Raw genomic sequence first — 20,850 nt, forward strand, 5'->3', positions numbered from 1 at the left:
CACCTTAACATAGTTAACTACAGAGATATTGATGTGTGTAAATAAACTACGTCTTCCAAGGTACTACAAGTAGATTGATAACAAATGGTTCATTGATATAACAAAATATTCTCTCATCGTTGATTTAAAGGAGAGAGAAAAAAACATAGTTTAGTATTTTGTTCATTAGCATGCTATGGTCCCAACAACTGTGCATGTCAGCAGTAAACTTTTCAAGATTAAGCACTTTCAGTAAAAATCTAAAAGTGGGATGATAATGTGTTTTGCATTATTACCACACTCTTTGCTTTGTACTATATGTGCTCTATCTTGAAAACGTTACTGCTGACATCTATTTATTTACTACCTTCACCGTCAAGGCCCAAGCTGTGATACAGTATTTGCAGCCCATTGATTCTTAAAGAATATCACTTACCAATGCCTCAAAAACTTAGTTGAACTGTATAACCTCATCATAAACCATAAATACAAGGTAGTTTTATGCCATGTCCTGTACTCTCCATACTGATAGTGTTGTGTCTCTTGGTTGTAGGGATGAGTAGTTTCCTGATCTTTGCACGGCGTACCGACATCTCTGGACATCCCATACTTTTCTGATGTGGTGTTGGCTGTCAACGGATCCATGAAAAACACAATCGCCATCGGGGTGGACCCCAAAGAGGGTATGTGTGTGCATATGTGCGTGTGTTTCAGCTTTTCTGTGATCTAAGTGTGGTATGAACAGGAAAATGAGGAAGGTCTGCACTATTGTTCAAAGGTTGGGGTCACTTAGAAATGTCCTTGTTTTTGAAGGAAAAGCACATTTTTTGTCCATTAAAATGAACATCCAATTGATCAGAAATAGAGCGTAGACATTGTTAATGTTGTAAATGACTATTGTAGCTGAAAACGGCAGATTTTTTATGGAATATCTACATAGGCGTACAGAGGCCCACTATCAGCAACCATCACTTCTGTGTTCCAATGGCACTTTGTGTTAGCTAATCCAAGTTTATCATTTTAAAAGGCTAATTGATCATTAGAAAACCCTTTTACAAGTACGTTAGCACAGTTTTTCTAGCAGCAGACTATGATCAATAATGTCAAAAGCTGTACTGAAGTCTAACAAGACAGCCCCCACAATAATTTTATAATTCATTTCTCTCAGCCAATCATCAGTAATTTGTGTAAGTGCTTGTTGAATGTCCTTCCCTATAAGCATGTTGAAATTCTGTTGTCAATTTGTTTACTGTAAATTTTTCCAGAAGTTTACTAAGGGTTGGTAACAGGCTGATTGGTTGGCTACTTGAGCCAGTAAAGGGGGCTTCACTATTCTTGGGTAGTGGAATGACTTTAGCTTCCCTCCTGGCCTGAGGGCACACACTTTCTAGTAGGCTTAAATTGAAGATGTGGCAAATAGGAGTGGCAATGTTGTCTGCTATTATCCTCCATCCAGATTGTCAGACAACAATTCTTTTTTCACTTATTCAACACTGACTTTACTGAATTCAAAAGTACAATTCTTATCTTTCATAATTTGGTCCAATATACTTGGATGTGTAGTGTCAGCGTTTGTTGCTGGCATGTCATCCCTAAGTTTGCTTATCTTGCCAATTAAAAAGTAATTGAAGTGGTTTGCAATATCAGTGGGCTTTGTGATGAATGAGCCATTTGATTCAATGAATGAAGGAGCCGAGTTGGCTTTTTTCCCCAAAATGTCATTTAAGGTTGCACTATCATTCTTTATATAATTTCTTAGTTTCGCAGGGTAGTTTATTTTTATTTAGTTTAGTCACATGATTTCTTAATTTGCAGTACGTTTGCCAATCAGTTGGGCTGCCAGACTTAATTGCCATACCTATTGCCTCATCCCTCTCAACCATACAATTTTTCAATTCCTCATCAATCCAAGGGGATTTAACAGTTTTTACAGTCATTTTCTTAATGGGTGTGTGCTTATTTGTAACTGGAAAAAGTATTTTCATAAATGCGTGAAATGCAATTCCTGTGCTGTTTTTAACTACCCTGGTAGGTTAACTGACAACCTGATCCAGGTTACAGGTTTAAGTTTTTACCTGAGTGGGTAGCTTGATGATAGCCAGTCAATATTTAAATCACCCAGAAAATATACGTTTCTCTGTTGATATCACATACATTATCAAGCATTTCACACATATTATCCAGATTCTGACTGTTAGCACTTGGTGGTCTATAGCAGCTTCCCACAAGAATGGGGCTTTATGTGAGGCAGAGGAACCTGTTGCCATATTACTTCAACAGTATTTAACATTAGATTGTCTCCAAGATTTACAGGAACGTGGTTCTGAATTTAAACAGCAACACCGCCTCCGTTGGCATTTCTGTCTTTTCGGTAGATGTTATAACCATGTATTGCTTCCACTGTATCTTCAAAGGTATTATCTAAGTGAGTTTCAGAGATAGTCAAAATATGAATGTCATCTGTTACAAGCAAGTTATTGACTTCATTGACCTTGTTTCTTAAGTTCTTATGTTAATATGGGCTATTCAGATTTTTTTAATGCTTTACTGAGAAGCTTACCAGAGGTAGACTTACTCATGTTATTTACATTGGAGCTGATAGTGCAGGGTGAGCTGCATAAAGTGGTCTTTCTACTATTGCACACCGCCTCAGTGCTTACAGTGTAACTGATTTATAGGCTCATGATTACTGCTTACAATAGCTGTAGGATAAACAGATGTATTCGGTGCAATTAGGGGTACATAAATTAAATTACTTCCATTGTGTTTGCCAATGCCCCTAAGATCATGTACATTTGATGCAGCATTATGATGACTCATTGTCACAATGGTAGGGATTAACTCATTCCTGTAGAGTATCTTCTGTTTCCTGAAGGTGTCAATGTTATCAATAAATATGGCTTTAGCTAGCCAGATGTGTAATGTAAGCGTCTGCTGAATCTTTCACCCCCAACGATGGTACTGGACATGAAATTATTGGCCGTTTTTTGGAGTCTTTTAATGCTAAAATCAGTTCTTTAAAATCCATTTTCAAATGTTCCGAGCTAGCCCTCCTGATGTCGTTTGACCCCACATGGACTACGGCACTGTCAGCTCCCAGCATCTGTGGTAGAACAGTCGGAAGCAACCTTGTTATGTCCTATGCTCGTGCTCCTGGGTAGCACAGGGTTTTTGCCTTGGGGACCGAGATGTTTCTCACCATAGAGAGCTGCCTATGATGACAGCTGGTGATGTTGAATGGGCCGGACTCTCAGGCAGCCCCACGGTCAGTGACGTACCTCCATGGCGAGTGACGTACCTCCATGGCTGGTTGGTTGGGCCGAGAACAGCTCCATTCTCCAGGGAAGGGGGAGACATCTTCGGGGATGGAACCCTGCCTAGCACCAGCCAGTCGGCTGTGGAGAGCCGACATGGCAACGAAACTTCGACCAGACCAGAGCGGCATCCGGCCACTGGAGTGTAAGAAAAATAAAAAGTAGGTGGGCGTGGGTTCCCCTGTAGTTCATGTAGGTTTGTTACTTGCTTGCTACGAGTAGCTACTTCGCTCCTGTAGTCCTCCGCAAGCAAGCAGTTGCTACATTGAAAGTCAGCGCGGTCCACATTGTCCCGGAACAAAGCAAAGTAAACACAGCTCCTGCAATGCTGGAAACGTTCAATAGCGGCCTCCATTTGAGACCGCCGGCTAGCCAGCTAGGAGGAATCCCTGGACAGATAGCAGCACTCACAGCAATTTAGCCCAACAAAGCCACAGGATTCAAAATAAAAGTATATAAAAACACTGTCAGCTTTTAAAACGAGATCTTTAGTTCAGGTTTCGGCGTTTGACAGCATTCAACAGCAACAAACATACGGTGCGCTCCGATGACGTAGTAGTGTCATCTGGATTCACCTGGCCACCTGGATGTTATTTTATTGGACCAAAAATGGGCTTTTCTTTCAAAAAGAAGGACATTTCCAAGTGACCCAAACTTTTGAACTGTAGTGTAGGTTTTGCAGTAAAAATATATAGTAATATATTCCATCTTTTAGACCAGAACTGTCCTTTGAGAAAAAAATCATTTTTTTTCATTGTGATCTGAATGTGCGTGGTCAGTGCCATTTAAGATGAGGAAGCACAATTTTGAGCATTGCCTTATTTCTATTACAGCATATTGGATGACTGTCATTCATATTTCACTCACCCAGCTCAATATAACATCAATAGGTTAAGGCTACTACACGATACCTACATTTTCCAAATAACCATCATGAAGTTGCTACATCCTATCCTACAAATTAAAGTTTACCACGTACATGCACAGGTCGAGAGAAATGTTTTAGTAATCAAGGTGACAGACAGTGAATGACGCATTCAATACAGCCTTGCACACTTTTCCCTACATTTAGCTGATCTAGGGTGTAGTCATTAGTCCAGCAGTTGCAAACGAGAGTTTCTATTGGACAAATTTAGGTATGTTGATCCCAAATTTGTACCGTTTGCTTCCGTTTAAGAAACGTTTTTCAATAGAATCTGTGAAATTAACACACCTCTGATCACCCGCAAACACAGTTCACTTTCATAGCAGCCACAGATTCACAATTCTTTCTCACATATACGCTGTCCTCATCTCTCCTTTCCCTTCGCTTGTGGACTTCATTGCACAACCCATTAGCTGTTTGTGACCAGGCGAAAAAACATTTTCAAGTCAAACCTTCATACCATAACCGCTACACACAGTCTACATCGTTGTCACCATATTTGCTAATGTCGTAATCAACATAGCTAATAGAACTAACATGTTAGTAAACCCGCTATAATCATACAGTGTACAGCAAGAAGTTTAGCAGCTACACCGGCGGGCCCCGGTGGCAATACATTTATAAAACCAAAAGCTTATCTTGACTTGGAAGAGTTCCAGTGTTGGATAGCCATAGGCAGCAAGTTAACATAGCATCCCTCTCTGTTTGAGCTGAGTGTTTGAGTAGGCAGAAAAAAAATATATAGAAAAAAGGCGGAAGAAGTAGGCGGAAGAACAAAAAAATTATATATATACACAGTTGAAGTCGGAAGTTTACATACACCTTAGCCAAGTATATTTCATACATTTATTCCTAGTAAAAATTCCCTGTCTTAGGTCAGTCAGGTTCACCACTTTATTTTAATAATGTGAAATGTCAGAATATTAGTAGAGAGAATGATTTATTTCAGCTTTCATTTCATCACATTCCCAGTGGGTCAGAAGTTTACATACACTCAATTACTGTTTGGCAGCATTGCCTATAATTGTTGAACTTGGGTCAAATGTTTTGGGAAGCCTTCCACAAGCTTACCACAATAAGTTGGTTGAATGTTGGCCCATTCCTCCTGACAGAGCTGGGGTAACCGAGTCATGTTTGTGTGGCTCTTTGCTTGCACACGCTTTTTCAGTTCTGCCTTCAAATTTCTATAGGATTGAGGTCAGGGCTTTGTGATAGCCACTCCAATACCTTGACATTGTTGTCCTTTAGCCATTTTGCCACAACTTTGGAAGTTTGCTTGGGGTCATTGTCCATTTGGAAGACCCATTTGCGACCAAGCTTTAACTTCCTTACTGATGTCTTGAGATGTTGCTTCAATATATCCACATCATTTTCCTACCTCATGAAGCTGTCTATTTTGTGAAGTGCACCAGTCCTTCCTGCAGTAAAGCACATGATGCTGCCACCCCCGTGCTTCACGGTTGGGATGGTGTTCTTCGGCTTGCAAGCCTAACCCTTTTTGCTCCAAACATAATGAAGGTCATTATGGCCAAACAGTTCTATTTTTGTTTCATCAGACCAGAGGACATTTCTCCAAAAAGTATGATCTTTGTCCTCATATGCAGTTGCAAACCGTAGTCAGGCTTTTTTATGGCGGTTTTGGAGCAGTGGCTTCTTCCTTGCTGAGTGGCCGTTCAGGTTATGTCTATATAGGACTCGCTTTACTGTGGATATAGACACTTTTGTACCTGTTTCCTACAGCATCTCACAAGGTCATTTGCTGTTGTTGTGGTATTGATTTGCCCTTTTCGCACCAAAGTACGTTCATCTCTAGGAGACAGAAAGTGTCTCCTTCCTGAGCTGTATGACGGCTGTTTGGTCCCATGGTGTATATACTTGTTTGTACAGATGCACTTGGTACCTTCAGGCATTTGGAAATTGCTCCCAGGGATGAACCAGACTTGTGGAGGTCTACAATTTTGTTTCTGAGGTCTTGGCTGATTTCTTTTGATTTTCCCATGATTTCAAGCAGAGAGGCACTGAGTTTGAAGGTAGGCCTTGAGATACATCCACAGTTACACCTCCAATTGACTCAACGTATGTCAATTAGCCTATCAGAAGCTTCTGAAGCCATGACATCACAACATGTCAGATCGTGCTGCAAGGAATCTAACTGGCCTCCGGCTACACCATGGTACTACCCCAGAGAGTGCTGTTGAGGCTACTGAAGACCTTCATTGCAAAACGTTGTGTTTTAATTCATTATTTGGTGACGTGAATATAGTTAGTATAGTTGTATCTATAAAGGATAACTTTTTAATGTTTCACTGATGTGCACACGCTGTTCCATTTGCACGCACTAACACTAAACAGTGACGAACAGTGTGTCTTTCAAACCTTGCTGTGTGTGTCTACTGCCCCCTGCAGGTAAAGTGTACTGGTCAGACAGCACACTAAAGAAGGTGAGTAGAGCTAACATCAATGGGACGGCTCATGAGGATATCATTGCTACAGGTACGGGAAATAATCAATTAACTTTATTTCATAAAGCAAAACATATCTGAATCACATTACAGATAGTACTATGCTAGTGTCTTTTTTGTCTTTCTGCTGTATTACAGACGAATATTCATCTGTTAAAACAAATGATCTGTTGCACTGAAATAGTTCAACTTCTATACTTCTGCATACCCTTCGTTTCTCACCTTTCTCTAATCCTTTCTCTTCTCCCTAACTTTATCTCCTTCACTCCTTTCTTCCACACTTCCTCTTTCTTTCTTTCTTTCTTTCTTTCTTTCTTTCTTTCTTTCTTTCTTTCTCTCTTTCTTTCTCTCTTTCTTTCTCTCTTTCTTTCTTCCGTCTTCCTCTCTCTTTCTCTCATTCTCCAGGTCTGATAACCACTGATGGTCTGGCGGTGGATGCGGTGTGTCGAAAGATCTACTGGACTGACACCGGAACGAACCGGATCGAGGTGGCAAACCTGGACGGCTCCATGAGGAAAGTTCTGATCTGGCAGAACCTGGAGAGATGGGGTAAGGAGTTAGAGTTTGGCTGTCAGTCAATTAAGGTTCACTGTGCACAGCAGTGTGTTTAGCTCCAGGTGCTGATTTTGCACTTGTTTTTCAATTAAAATTTAATTTTTATTATCAATTTACTGACTAATCATATGCAGACTGTTAGTTAGTTCCTGTGTGTTTTATTGCAGGGCAATAAAAGTTGGCCCGTTGTGAATTACAATCCAGCAATTTAGATTGGGCAATAGTTAGCCCACCTTTGTCGGTCTTCTAACGACTTCCTGTGTGACATTATTTCTCTCTCTCTCTCCTCCAGGTATATGTACTAGACATACTGGGGGGAACATGCTAAGTTGGAGCGGTCAGCGATGGATGGCTTGGACCGTTTGGTTCTGATCAGTAACAACCTAGGCTGGCCTAACGGACTGGCCATCGACAGTGCCGGCTCACAACTACTGTGGGCTGACGCTCACACAGAGGTCAGTCGCCCTGTCCAAAACGCTAAAGCTCCCGAGTGGCGCAGTGGTCTAAGGCACTGAATCTCAGTGCTAGAGGTGTCACTACAGACCCTGTTTCGATTCCAGGCTGTATCACAACTGGTAGTGATTGGGAGTCCCATAGGGCAGCGCACAATTGGCCCAGCGTCGTCTGGGTTAGGGTTTGCCCGGAGTAGGCCATCATTGTAAATAAGAATTTGTTCTTAACTGACTTGACTGGTTAGATAACATTTTTAATTATTTTTTATTTTTTATTTCACCTTTATTTAACCAGGTAGGCTAGTTGAGAAGAAGTTCTCATTTGCAACTGCGACCTGGTCAAGATAAAGCATAGCAGTGTGAACAGACAACACAGAGTTACACATGGAGTAAACAATTAACAATTAACAACAATTAAGTCAATAACACAGTAGAAAAAAAGAGAGTCTATATACATTGTGTGCAAAAGGCATGAGGAGGTAGGCGAATAATTACAATTTTGCAGATTAACACTGGAGTGATAAATGATCAGATGGTCATATACAGGTAGAGATATTGGTGTGCAAAAGAGCAGAAAAGTAAATCAATAAGAACAGTATGGGGATGAGGTAGGTAAAAATGGGTGGGCTATTTACCGATAGACTATGTACAGCTGCAGCGATCGGTTAGCTGCTCAGATAGCAGATGTTTAAAGTTGGCGAGGGAGATAAAAGTCTCCAACAGCAATTTTTGCAATTCGTTCCAGTCACAGGCAGCAGAGAACTGGAACGAAAGGCGGTCAAATGAGGTGTTGGCTTTAGGGATGATCAGTGAGATACACCTGCTGGAGCGCGTGCTACGGGTGGGTGTTGCCATCGTGACCAGTGAACTGAGATAAGGCGGAGCTTTACCTAGCATGGACTTGTAGATGACCTGGAGCCAGTGGGTCTGGCGACGAATATGTAGCGAGGGCCAGCCGACTAGAGCATACAGGTCGCAGTGGTGGGTGGTATAAGGTGCTTTAGTGACAAAACGGATGGCACTGTGATAAACTGCATCCAGTTTGCTGAGTAGAGTGTTGGAAGCAATTTTGTAGATGACATCGCCGAAGTCGAGGATCGGTAGGATAGTCAGTTTTACGAGGGTAAGTTTTGCGGCGTAATAAATAATGCAAGAGGTCAACCAAGCCTGAGAGCTACAGAGTGTGCAGGCTTTTGTTCCAGCCCAGCTTTAGCACAGCTGGGTCATGTTTAAAGTAGGACTCACCATAGCAAAAGCATTTTGCCACTGAAATGACAGGTAAGTGTTCCTATTGGAGAAGAAGAATGGAGAATATTCATTGAATAATTTTTTAAAATCCAGGACTAGGCTTATTCTGTGTCTGGGAAACTGGCCTATTGAGTTAGTGAATTAACAAAGCTTTACCCTCCCGTAGCGCATCGAGGCGGCAGACCTGAACGGGCTGAACCGCCGAACCCTGGTATCCCCAGTCCAGCACCCGTACGGTCTGACCCTACTAGGACCACACATCTACTGGACCGACTGGCAGAGCCGTAGCATCCAGCGGGCTGACAAAACCACCGGCGCCAACACCATCACTTTACGCAGCAACCTGCCGGGGCTCATGGACATACAAGCCGTGGATAGAGAAAAGCCACTGGGTGAGTGTATCAATGGCACACTGGCCTCGGAACAGCAAAGAGGAAGGTGTGGGTAGAGGTTTTCCTTGGTTTAACCTCGTCCCCAGACTATTGCGCATGTCCCATAAAAGCCTTGTACATCAACCATTCAAAGTTGGCCTTAGTGGGAGTGACCGTAGAACTATATGGGAGTGACCTTACTTGTCATCATTTAATTTTAGAAGATCACACGACTGCAAAAAATCTGGTAAGGTTGTTTGTTTGGTGTATGTTTGGAATTGAGTGGCACTTACCCATTTGCTGTCCTCCATTTGTCCTCTGTATTCTCTATTTATTGTTCGTCTTCCCTCTTTCACTTCACTTTCAATGGAATCAGTTGCCTGTATGTAATGGGAATGTCTTGAAACCAGTAAATATTCTGCTGCTACCCCTATTTGTGTACCTGCAACAGAAGTCTGACCTAGTTTTCTCCCCCCCCCCCCCCTCCAGGTTTCAATAAGTGTGGTAGAAGGAACGGGGGCTGTAGCCACATGTGTCTGCCCTGCCCCAATGGTACTTCCTGTGCCTGTCCCACCGGCATCCTCCTCAAGGGGGACGCCAGGTCATGTGACGACTCCCCCGAGACCTACCTGCTCTTCTCCAACCGGGTCAGCGTGCGACGCATCTCCCTGGACACAAATGACCACACGGATGTGCATGTGCCCGTGCCCGAGCTGCACAACGTAATCTCACTGGACTACGACAGCGTGGACGGAAAGCTGTACTACACCGATGTCAGCCTGGATGTTATCAGGTATGCTAAAAAGACACTCCCACACAATATACACTGAATGTACAAAACATTAGAAATACCCTCCTAATATTGAGTTGCACCTACTTTTGCCCTCAGAACAGCCTCAATTTTTTGGGGCATGGACTCTACAAGGTGTCAAAATGTTCCACAGGGATGCCATGTTGACTCTAATGCTTCCCACAGTTCTGTCAAGTTGGCTGGTAGTGGATCTCTAAACCAAATAGATCGTTCCATCTCATCCCACAGATGTTCAATTGGATTGAGATCTTGTGACTGGGCAGGCCACTGCAGTAAGCGGAATTCACTGTCATGTTTGTGGAACCATTCCTGGACAATCCTAGCCTTGTGACATGGGGCATTATCCAGCTGAAAAAATATATATGTGCAGATGTATACATAGCTGCCATGAAAGGATGCACCTATTTGGCAGTGATATTTAGATATCCGGTGACATTCAAACGTAGCTCCACTTTTATCAAAGGACCCAATATGTGCCATGAAAACCATCATCACCATCAGCCTGCAATGTTGAAACGCAACATGATGGATGCATGTACTCATGTGGTTTTCTCAATACCCCATCAGTGTGTAATAGCAGGAACCCGGGATTCATCAAACCAGGCAATGTTTTTTCAATTCTCCAGTTTCCAGTGTTTTCGTTCCTTAGCGCACTGCTACTGCAGTTTCTTGCAGTTGCAGTGCGAAGTGGAACTCTAAGGTCATGGGGCTGTCATACCCCATTCGTGTCAAAGTACGACGAGTTTTGCATCATTTGATGGGTCTTTGGGGACCAATGTTGTACTGGACTGTCAGTTGACTAACTTTAGTCCGTCTGTTGCTCTGCACAATTTGTGTTTTCAACCACTGGTCTGCCGTTGGCTGGATGTCCTTTGGGTGGTGGGCCATTCTTGATACACACAGGAAACTGTTGAGTGTGAAAAACCCAGCAGTGTTGCAGTTCTTGACACTCAAACCGGTGCGCCTGGCACCTACTACTGTACCCTGTTCAAAGGCACTTGAATCTTTTGTCTTGCCCATTCACCGTCAGAATGGCACACATACACAATCCATGTCTCAATTGTCTCAAGGCTTAAAAATCAATCTTTAACCTTTCTCCTCCCCTTCATCTACACTGATTGAAGTGGATTTAAAAGGTGACATCAATAAGGGATCATAGCTTTCAATTGGATTCACCTGGTCATGTAAAGACCAGTTTTTCCGAATGATTGTACACAGTGTATACACACACACAATATGTACAGTACACTCTTACTCACACACACGCATGCATGCATTACAAAACAGGCAATTCCTCCTTGTCACTTTTTCTTACTATTTGGGGTTTTAACTCTTTGCAATTAATGTATTTGAGCAGTAGTTCGGCACTCTACCAATAAGATTTCATTTAATAATTTATATATTTGATTGATTTGTTGACTGATTGATTCATTGATTGACTTAACTTCTCATGTGCTGGTCAGACGGGCCAACTTGGATGGTACAGGGATGGAGACAGTGATAAGCCAGGGTCTGAAGACCACTGATGGTCTAGCTGTGGACTGGGTGACCAGGAATATGTACTGGACGGACACAGGTCGCAACACCATCGAGGTGGCACGACTGGACGGGACCAGCTGCAAAGTACTAGTCAACAACAGCCTGGATGAACCCAGGGCCATCGCTGTGTTTCCCAGCAAAGGGTAAGAGGAGGATAGAGGGGGGAAAGCGTTAAGGTTGAGGGTGGAAGGGTGTAGTGGAAGAGATTGGTTTTGTGAGTGTTTGTAAGTGCATGTTTGTGTGTGTGGGGGGGTGGGAACTGGGTTGTCATTGTTTCATTGGTCTCTCTAGGTACCTGTTCTGGACAGACTGGGGTCACATTGCTAAGATTGAGCGGGCACACCTAGATGGATCAGACCGTAAAGTTCTGATTAACACAGACCTGGGCTGGCCCAACGGACTCACACTGGATTACGACACACGCAGGTTAGAAAGAGAGAGTGGGAGAGAGTGGAAGGGAGGGGGATGGTGACTGGGAGGGAATAAGGGAATGACAGAGATGAAGAAGAGAGCGGCAGTGGTAGGGAGGGAGGGAATAAGGGAATGACAGACAGATATACAGGAGGGATTGGTAGGGAGGTAGGGAGGGAATAAGGGAATGACAGACAGAGATTAAAGGAGAGAGAGGGAGTGGTAGGTAGGGATAAAGAGAGGGAATGAGAGACAGAGATACAGGACAGAGAAGGAGTGGTAGGTAGGGAGAAAGAGGGAAGGAATAAGGTAATGGCAGACAAAGATACAGGAGTGAGAGGGAATGGTAGGGAGAAAGGGAGCGCAGGTATAGTTTTTGGTAATACGTCTTGTTCTGGGGGCAGCCTTCCAGTGGTGACTAGCTGGCACAGGCACAAAGTCATATAATCTGCCTTACCCACACTGCTAACCCTAATGCCTAACCCTTCAATTAAATTCACTCTAAATTAAGACCAAAAAGCAAAGTTATGTTTTCATGAATTTTTACAATATAGCCGAATTTTGACTTTGCAGGTTGCCCATCTAGCAAAAAATTGCTCAGTTCTGCTTCCAGGACAAGACTCATCCCAATAAATGGCAACCCGCAGAGGGAGCGGGACGGAGAGTGTGACAGTCAGAGACAGGAAAAGAGGGCGAGAAAGACCGAAAACAGCATACAAAGCAGATCTCAGCCGAGAAAATCAAATTATTTTCTGCAGAACATTCTGTTTTGTGTAGTAAATCATAGTACAGTACAAGAGTTTTCTGGCCTCTTGATAGGATAGCTTTGATGTCAATTCCTGTTAAATCCCTCTCATCTCTGTAAAGTATTTTGGCCGTGTGTGTGTGTGTGTGTGTGTGTGTGTGTGTGTGTGTGTGTGTATGTGTGTGTGTGTGTGAGATCTTCTGGGTGGATGCTCACTTGTTCCGACCTAAACGGAAAGCTCCGTCAAATCCTCGTCAGCCCTGTTTCCCACCCATTCGCCCTCACACAGGTATCAACCACTTGACCCCTCCCCCTGGCTACCACATCCACTCACTTGCTCTCATTCCTCCTCCACTCACTTGTTTGTTCACTGCCTCACTTGCTCTCCCTCCTCCTCCACTCATACTGAACCATAAAACTGAACCATTCTACTTCCCTTCTTCTCTGACCTTCATGTTCTTCCTCCCTCTCTCTCTTCCTCATTGTCTGTGTTTCTTTCTCTCCTCTCTTTTTCTCTACCTTGTTCCCCCAGTTGAAGCCGGTGTCCTCCCCTCTAACCCCTTTCTCCCGACTCTCGCAGCAAGACCGTTGGATCTACTGGACGGACTGGCAGACTAAGTCCATCCAGCGTGTGGATAAACACACTGGCCGCAGCAAGGAGACCGTACTGGCCAACGTGGAGGGCCTCATGGACATCATCGTAGTCTCAGCACAGAGGCAGAGCGGTAAGGGAGCAGGGTGAAGTTGACCCTAGACACTGATCTTAAATCATTTTAGCATTTTCCCGACTAATTGTTAAGTTTAGGATTGAGGAAACTTTGCCCTTGGGCGAGTGGTAAGTTGCCCCTAACTACTGATACCAGTACAAGTATTTGTTCATCTTCTTATGGCGAAGATTAGCATTGAGGGTAATCTGATCCTAGATGGTTAGAGCCGGCTTCTACCTTCAACCACCATTGTGGTGTCGCCACAGTGACAGTGTTAATGAGGCATTTCTGGGAGTTAAATTTTTTCCCACTCAAATCAAATTAAAGTTGTTTTGTCACGTGCGCCAAATACAACAGGTTACAGTTAAATGCTTACTTACAAGCTCTAACCAATAGTGCAAGAAATAAAAACAACAGTAAAAAAGAGAAGCTATATACAGTAGCGAGGCTATAAAAGTAGCGAGGCTACATACAGACAACGGTTAGTCAAACTGATTGAGGTAGTATGTACATGTAGATACGGTTAAAGTGACTATGCATATATGATAAACAGAGAGTAGCAGTAGCGTAAAAGAGGGATGTGGGAGACTCCCCAAACATATGAAAGAACGTACTCTGGTCAGATGAGACAAAAATATGGCTTTTTGGCCATCAAAGAAAAATGTTTTGTCTGGCGCAAACCCAACACCTCTCATTACCCCAAGAACACATAGTGAAGCATAGTGGTGGCAGCATCATGCTGTGGGGATGTTTTTCATCAGCAGGGACTTGGAAACTGGTCAGAATTGAAGGAATGATGGATGGCACTAAATACAGGGAAATTCATGAGGGGAAACCTGTTTCAGTCTTCCAGAGATTTGATACTGGGACGGAGGTTCACCTTCCCTCAGGACAATGATTCTAAGCATACTGCTAAAGCAACACTCGAGTGGTTTAAGGGGAAACATTTACATGTCTTGGAATGGCCTAGTCAAAGCCCAGACCTCAATCCAATTGAGAGTCTGTGGTATGACTTACATATTGCTGTACACCAGCGGAACCCATCCAACTTGAAGGAGTTGTAACAGTTTTGCCTTGAATAATGGGCATACATCCCAGTGGCTAGATCTGCCAAGCTTATAGAGACATACCACAAGAGACTTGCAGCTGTACTTACTGCAAAAGGTGGCTCTACAAAGTATTGGCTTTGGGTGGGTGCATAGTTATGCACACTCAAGTTCTGTTTTTTGTCTTATTTCTTGTTTGTTTCACACAAAAAACAATTTTGCATTTTCAAAGTGGTGGGCATGTTGTGTAAATCAAATGATACAAACCCCCCAAAAATCAATTTTAATTCCAGGTTGTAAGGCAACAAGATAGGAAAAATGTGAAGGGGGGGAATATTTTCGCAAGCTACTGTACATGCCTTGTTTAGAGCTGAGATAAACACATTTTTTTACTCAACAACAGTAAAAGTGTTCAACTTTGTATTGTGGATCTCTATAAACTCTTCTTCATCTGTTGAGTAAACCTTGCATGTTCACCTGCAAAAAAATGGCCATTCAGCTTAAGGGATTTCCATCCCGTCAATTACGGTCAAAAAATACAAAATTAAATACCAATCAAAAGCAATTGTCTTTTTTTAAAATCAAACTTTAAAAAAAATCTAAATATCTTTCATGAAACATAACATATATTTTATCTTCACAGCCGTGTATATTCCCCCTCAAGCCAAAACCACGACAGCCCTCAAGGATATACACTGGACATTATGCAAACTGGAAACCACATATCCTGAGGCCACATTTATTGTAGCTGGGGATTTTAACAAATTAAATTTGAGAAAAATGCTACCCGAAGTACTATCAGCACATTGACTGTAGACTGTAGTCGCTTAGGAAAAACACTAGACCACTGCTACTCGCCTTTTTGAGATGCTTACAAGCCCCCTGCACTACCATCAGCAAATCAGATCACGACTCCATTTTGCTCCTCCCTTCCTATAGGCAGAAACTCAAACAAGTACCCACGGTCTATTCAATGCTGGCCTGACCAATCAGAATCCATGCTTCAAGATTGTTTTGATCACGCGGACTAGGATATGTTCCCGGGTAGCCTCTGAGAATAACATTGACGTTTACACAAACACTGTGACTGAGTTCATCAGGAAGTGTATAGGACATGTTGTTCCCATGGTGACTATTAAAGCCTACCCAAACCAGAAACCATGGATAGATGGCAGCATTCGTGCAAAACTGAAAGTGCAAACCATCGCATTTAACCATTGCAAGGTGACTGGGAATATGGTTGAATACAAACAGTGTAGTTATTCCCTCCATAAGGCAATCAAACAGGAAAAACGTCAGTACAGAGACAAAGTGGAATCACAATTCAACAGCTCAGACTCGAGACAATCACAGATTACAAAGGGAAAACCAGCCACGTCGTGGACACCGACGTCTTGCTCCCAAACAAGCTAAACACCTTCTTTGCCCGCTTTGAGGATAACACAGTGCCACTGACGTAGGCCACTCCCAAGGACTGTGGTCTCTCATTCTCCGTGGCCAACATGAGTAAATCATTTAAGCGTGATAACCCTCACTAGGCTGCCGGCCCAGACGGCATCCTAGCCACGTGTGCAGACCAGCTGTCTGGATTGTTTACGGACAAATCTCTCCCTATCCCAGTCTGCTGTCCCCACTTGCTTTAAGATGGTCACTGTTCCTGTACCGAAGAAAGCAAAGGTAACTGAATGACTATCGCCCTGTAGCACTCACTTCTGTCATCATGAAGTGCTTTGAGAGTCTAGTTAAGGATCATATCACCTCTACCTTACATCCTAGACCCACTTCAATTTGCTTACCGCCCCAATAGATCCACAGACGATGCAATCGCCATCACACTGCACACTTCCCTATCTCATCTGGACAAGAGGAATACCTACATCAGATTGCTGTTTATTGACTATAGCTCAGCCTTCAACACCATAGTACCCTCCAAGCTCATCATTAAGCTTGGAGCCCTGGGTCTGAACCCCGCCCTGTGCAACTGTGTCCTGGAAATTCCTGACGGGTAGCCTGCAGGTGGTGAAGGTAGGAAACAACACCTCTACTTCACTGATCCTCAACACAGTACTCCAGGTTCACCCATGACTGCGTGGCCATGCATGCCTCCAACTTAATCATCAAGTTTCCAGACAACACAATAGTAGTAGGCCTGATTACTAACAATTATGAGATAGCCTACAGGGAGGAGGTGAGGGCCCTGGTGGAGCGGTGCCAGGAAAATAACCTCTCCCTCAACGTCAACAAAACAAAGGAGCTGATCGTGGATTTCAGGAAACAGCAGAGGGAGCACACCCCTATCCACATCGATGGGACTGTAGTGGAGAAGGTGGAAAGCTTCAAGATCCTCGTCGTACACATCACTGACAATTTGAAATGGTCCACCCACACAGACAGGCAACCGCAGGGCTCTTCAGAGGACGGTCTGCCCAACACCTCATGGGGAACACTGCCTGCCCTCTAGGACACCTACAGCACCCCGATGTCACAGGAAGGCCAAAAATATAATCAAGGACATCAACCACTCGAGCCCCGGCCTGTTCACCCCACCATCATCCAGAAGGCGAGGTCAGTACAGGTGCATCAAAGCTGGACCAGGAGTCAGAAAAACAACTTCTATCTCAAGGCCATCAGACTGTTAAATAGCCATCACTAGGCAGCTACCACCCACTCAACCCTGCACCTTAGAGACTGCTGCCCTATATACATAGACATGGAATCACTGGCTACTTTAATAATGGAACACCAGCCACTTGAATAATGTTTCCATAATGCTTTACTCATCTAAAATGCATATACTGTATTCTGTTCTACTGCATTTAGTCAATGCCACTCCGACATTGCTCGTCCTAAGATTTAGATATTTCTTAGTTCCATTCGTTTACTTTTAGATTTGTATATTGTTGTGAATTGTTAGATACTGCACTGTTGGAGCTAGGAACACAAGCATTTCGCTACACCAGCAATAACATCTGCTAAATATGTGTATGTGACCAATACAATTTGATTAGATATTGTGAAAATTGTGAAAATGAGTTTCATTAAGCCTTTTCTCTTCCCTGCAGGCACTAACCACTGTGGGGTGAATAATGGAGGATGTTCTCATCTCTGCTTCGCTAAGACAAACAGCTTTGTATGTGCCTGCCCTGATGATCCAGACAGCAGGCTCTGCTCCACCATGTGTGTGTGTGTGTGTGTGTGCGTGTGTGAGAAACAACTTATTATTATTTTTTTGTAAAATTTTTTACCCCTTTTTCTCCCCAATTTTGTGGTATCCAATTGTTGTAGTAGCTACAATCTTGTCTCATCGCTACAACTCTCGCTACGGGCTCGGGAGAGACGAAGGTTGAAAGTCATGCGTCCTCCGATACACAACCCAACCAAGCCGCACTGCTTCTTAACACAGCACGCATCCAACCCGGAAGCCAGCCGCGCACCAGCCGAAACACCGTGCACCTGGCCACCTTGGTTAGCGCACACTGCGCCCAGCCCGCCACAGGAGTCGCTGGTGCGCGATGAGACAAGGACACCCCTACCAACCCGGGCGACGCTAGGCCAATTGTGCATCGCCCCACGGACCTCCCGGTCGCGGCCGGTTACGACAGAGCCTGGGCGCGAACCCAGAACCCTGGCGCTGCAGTACAGCGCCCTTAACCACTGCGCCACCCAGGAGGCCAGAAACAACTTATTTTGATAAACAACAATCCAGCTTTGTGTGTGATCTGTTTATGTATCTTTAAAACACTATTCATTGTTCCTATGTTTAGTCTCAGGTTTTGTGCCCACCTCACCAGACAGAGAGACCACCAGCACTGCAGCCCCCAATAAGATCCCCAAAGCCCCCACAGACCCTCAGCAAGGACCGCCACTGATCAAGTATGTCAACAACAGGCCTGACATTTTACCTCATTGACCATGACTTGAAGGGATCTTACTGATACATAATGAGGGCTGTCGGATATGAATATTTAAATACCTTGTATCACAATTCTTTACTTTTATGTCTTAAGTTTGTGAGAAAGTATATGCTCAGTTTAATGGGTAATGCAGTTTTTTATACATCCTGTTTTGTAGCTGCACAGACAAGAACCTGAGTGTGGAGGGCTGCTTACAAAGCAACGTGGTGACAGCTCCTCATGGTAAGATAAAGTCAGCTTTATCATCAAATTCATCATCATTATCATGATTATTACCATCAGTAGCATCTTTATCACACTTTGCATCATAATTACTATCATCATCATAAATACGACCCGATTCAGGAAACTATGTCACAAGTCATGACTTCACAGAAACAGGAGCTGTTTGAATGTAAAAAAGTTGTTTTTTTATTATCAAAATGCATTCTTTGGCAGAAATTACTTCTCAAACATTTGAACTTTAATGTGCCTTAATATCAAACTTGTATGCCATCTGTTAATATAAATAAAATTGTTACATTTCGAGCCTAGTTGGTTAAGCCACAGACAAAGTGAGCAACCGTCCCGCTAGCCATGATTGGCTGAGATAATGAGTGTGCTGGACATGCCAAAAGATGAGTTTGGATTGGTCTGCCACATAGCATGCGTCTGTGTATTGGAGCTGGTCAGTAACTCTAAACCTAATGTCAAGTTAAAGTGTACTGTTAGCTAGCTAACGTTATGGACGTAATACTATCAAATAGTGAGGGTTTGAGAAGTCTGTTCTTTTTTTGACAAACCCTTTCACTTTATGTATTGTGTGTCTGTCATTTTACACAGTCTTATTTTGCGGGACTGTACTGCTATTAGATGTAATCCTGAGCCCAACTCTAACTTTTTGATTACCTGGAGCAGTTTCAGTATATTGTTTATCATCCAGTCACAAAAATCAAATAAATTGTTTCTCCACAAATGCCGTGAAGAGGTGACACATGAGATTCCATAGTTTGCCCACCCAACACATGGGCTCTAATAACAACACTAACTGAAAGACAAGAGGATATCTCACTGAAAAACAAACTACTATTGTGCATGGGTAGAGATTTATAATAACATCCTGCTCTGGAGTATTTGTAGTTGTTTTCTGATTAATTCTTCCAAAATGGCTGCTGTCTAACCATTGACACAGGCTTAGTTTTCCACTAACTACTTATGCAGGATCAGATATTCTTCGTCCTCTCAGATGCTTTTGGGGATATGATCATCTGACCCTCAATCTGTGATTGTGGGTGATGTCTAAGTCGTTCGCTAGGGTTACGCAGCTAACCCTTGTACTGTCTTCTTTCTCCTTCCTACTTCCTCAGGGGGACTGGGACAGCGGCTACACCAAGGAGAAGATCCGGATTGTGGAGGGCGTGTGTCTCCTCTCCAACGAGGAGCTGTACTGGGAGGACCTGAAGCAGCTGAAGCCGTCGCGGAGTGGTCTGCACAAGTGCATGCACACGGACACTGTCTCCCTGCAGGCCAGCAGCGCCTCACTGGACGATGGCGAGACAGAGCAGTTGCTCCAAGAGGAGACTTCGGAGTGCTCGTCCATAAACACGCTGACCCCCACCATCATCACACCCCAACGCCACCCCCAACACAGCCTGACACCGGCTGGACCCCCGCGCACAAACCCTCCACCGAGAGTGAGGTGTAAGGGAGGCCTCTTGCTTCACTGCCTCCCTACTCCTACTCTTCCCCCTTAGTCCTCTCGACCCTTCAACTACACACCCTTATACACACACACACACCTGAATACAATATACACATACAGTAAACGGTGCGTACTTGCGCTTCAGGCCACAGTGAGTCATACACTGACACTCACACAGATAGGTGGTACATACAAACATTACAGCCACATACATACTTCATGCTACACACACACATTTATGCATGCATACAAACCTGGAATCTCCTCGGCCCGCTGGACTTAGTCCTACACACACACACATCCGCACTCTTACCACTACCCTCTCACAACCAGACTGACTCACTGCTACCCTCTTCAGGCAACAGACAGAATTACAATTTACAAGCATGCTGGAAAAAGAAAGCAAAAAAATACACTTTTAGAAAGGAAATGTCTGGATCCTTTTTAAAGAATGCAACCCCTCAAGGTGAGGGCAGCTTGGTTGTGTATGACATTGCATTTTTTGACAAAACAAAGAACAATATACTCCCGCAGGAAACTTTGTAACAAACTGCTCTCTCTCTATAATGCAACTCATCATATACCATGTCCTTATGAACTCTATTTATGAACTTTTTGTTCTTTGACTTGGTTTTTGATGATTTAGGAGAATGGTGAGATTGTTGTGTAGAACTGTATTACAGTATATCC

General features: G+C 43.5%; 1 long non-coding RNA gene across 1 annotated transcript in view; it reads left to right on the forward strand.

Annotated features, from left to right (window-relative positions):
• Positions 1-20,850, forward strand: part of LOC149970650 (uncharacterized) — an 809,841-nt gene that overhangs the window by 335,113 nt on the left and 453,878 nt on the right. The gene's annotated exons all lie outside the window — the stretch shown is intronic.

Source organism: Oncorhynchus mykiss, chromosome 28 (genome assembly GCF_057628025.1).
Source record: "Oncorhynchus mykiss isolate SJ-2025 chromosome 28, ASM5762802v1, whole genome shotgun sequence".
Taxonomy (NCBI): domain Eukaryota; kingdom Metazoa; phylum Chordata; class Actinopteri; order Salmoniformes; family Salmonidae; genus Oncorhynchus; species Oncorhynchus mykiss.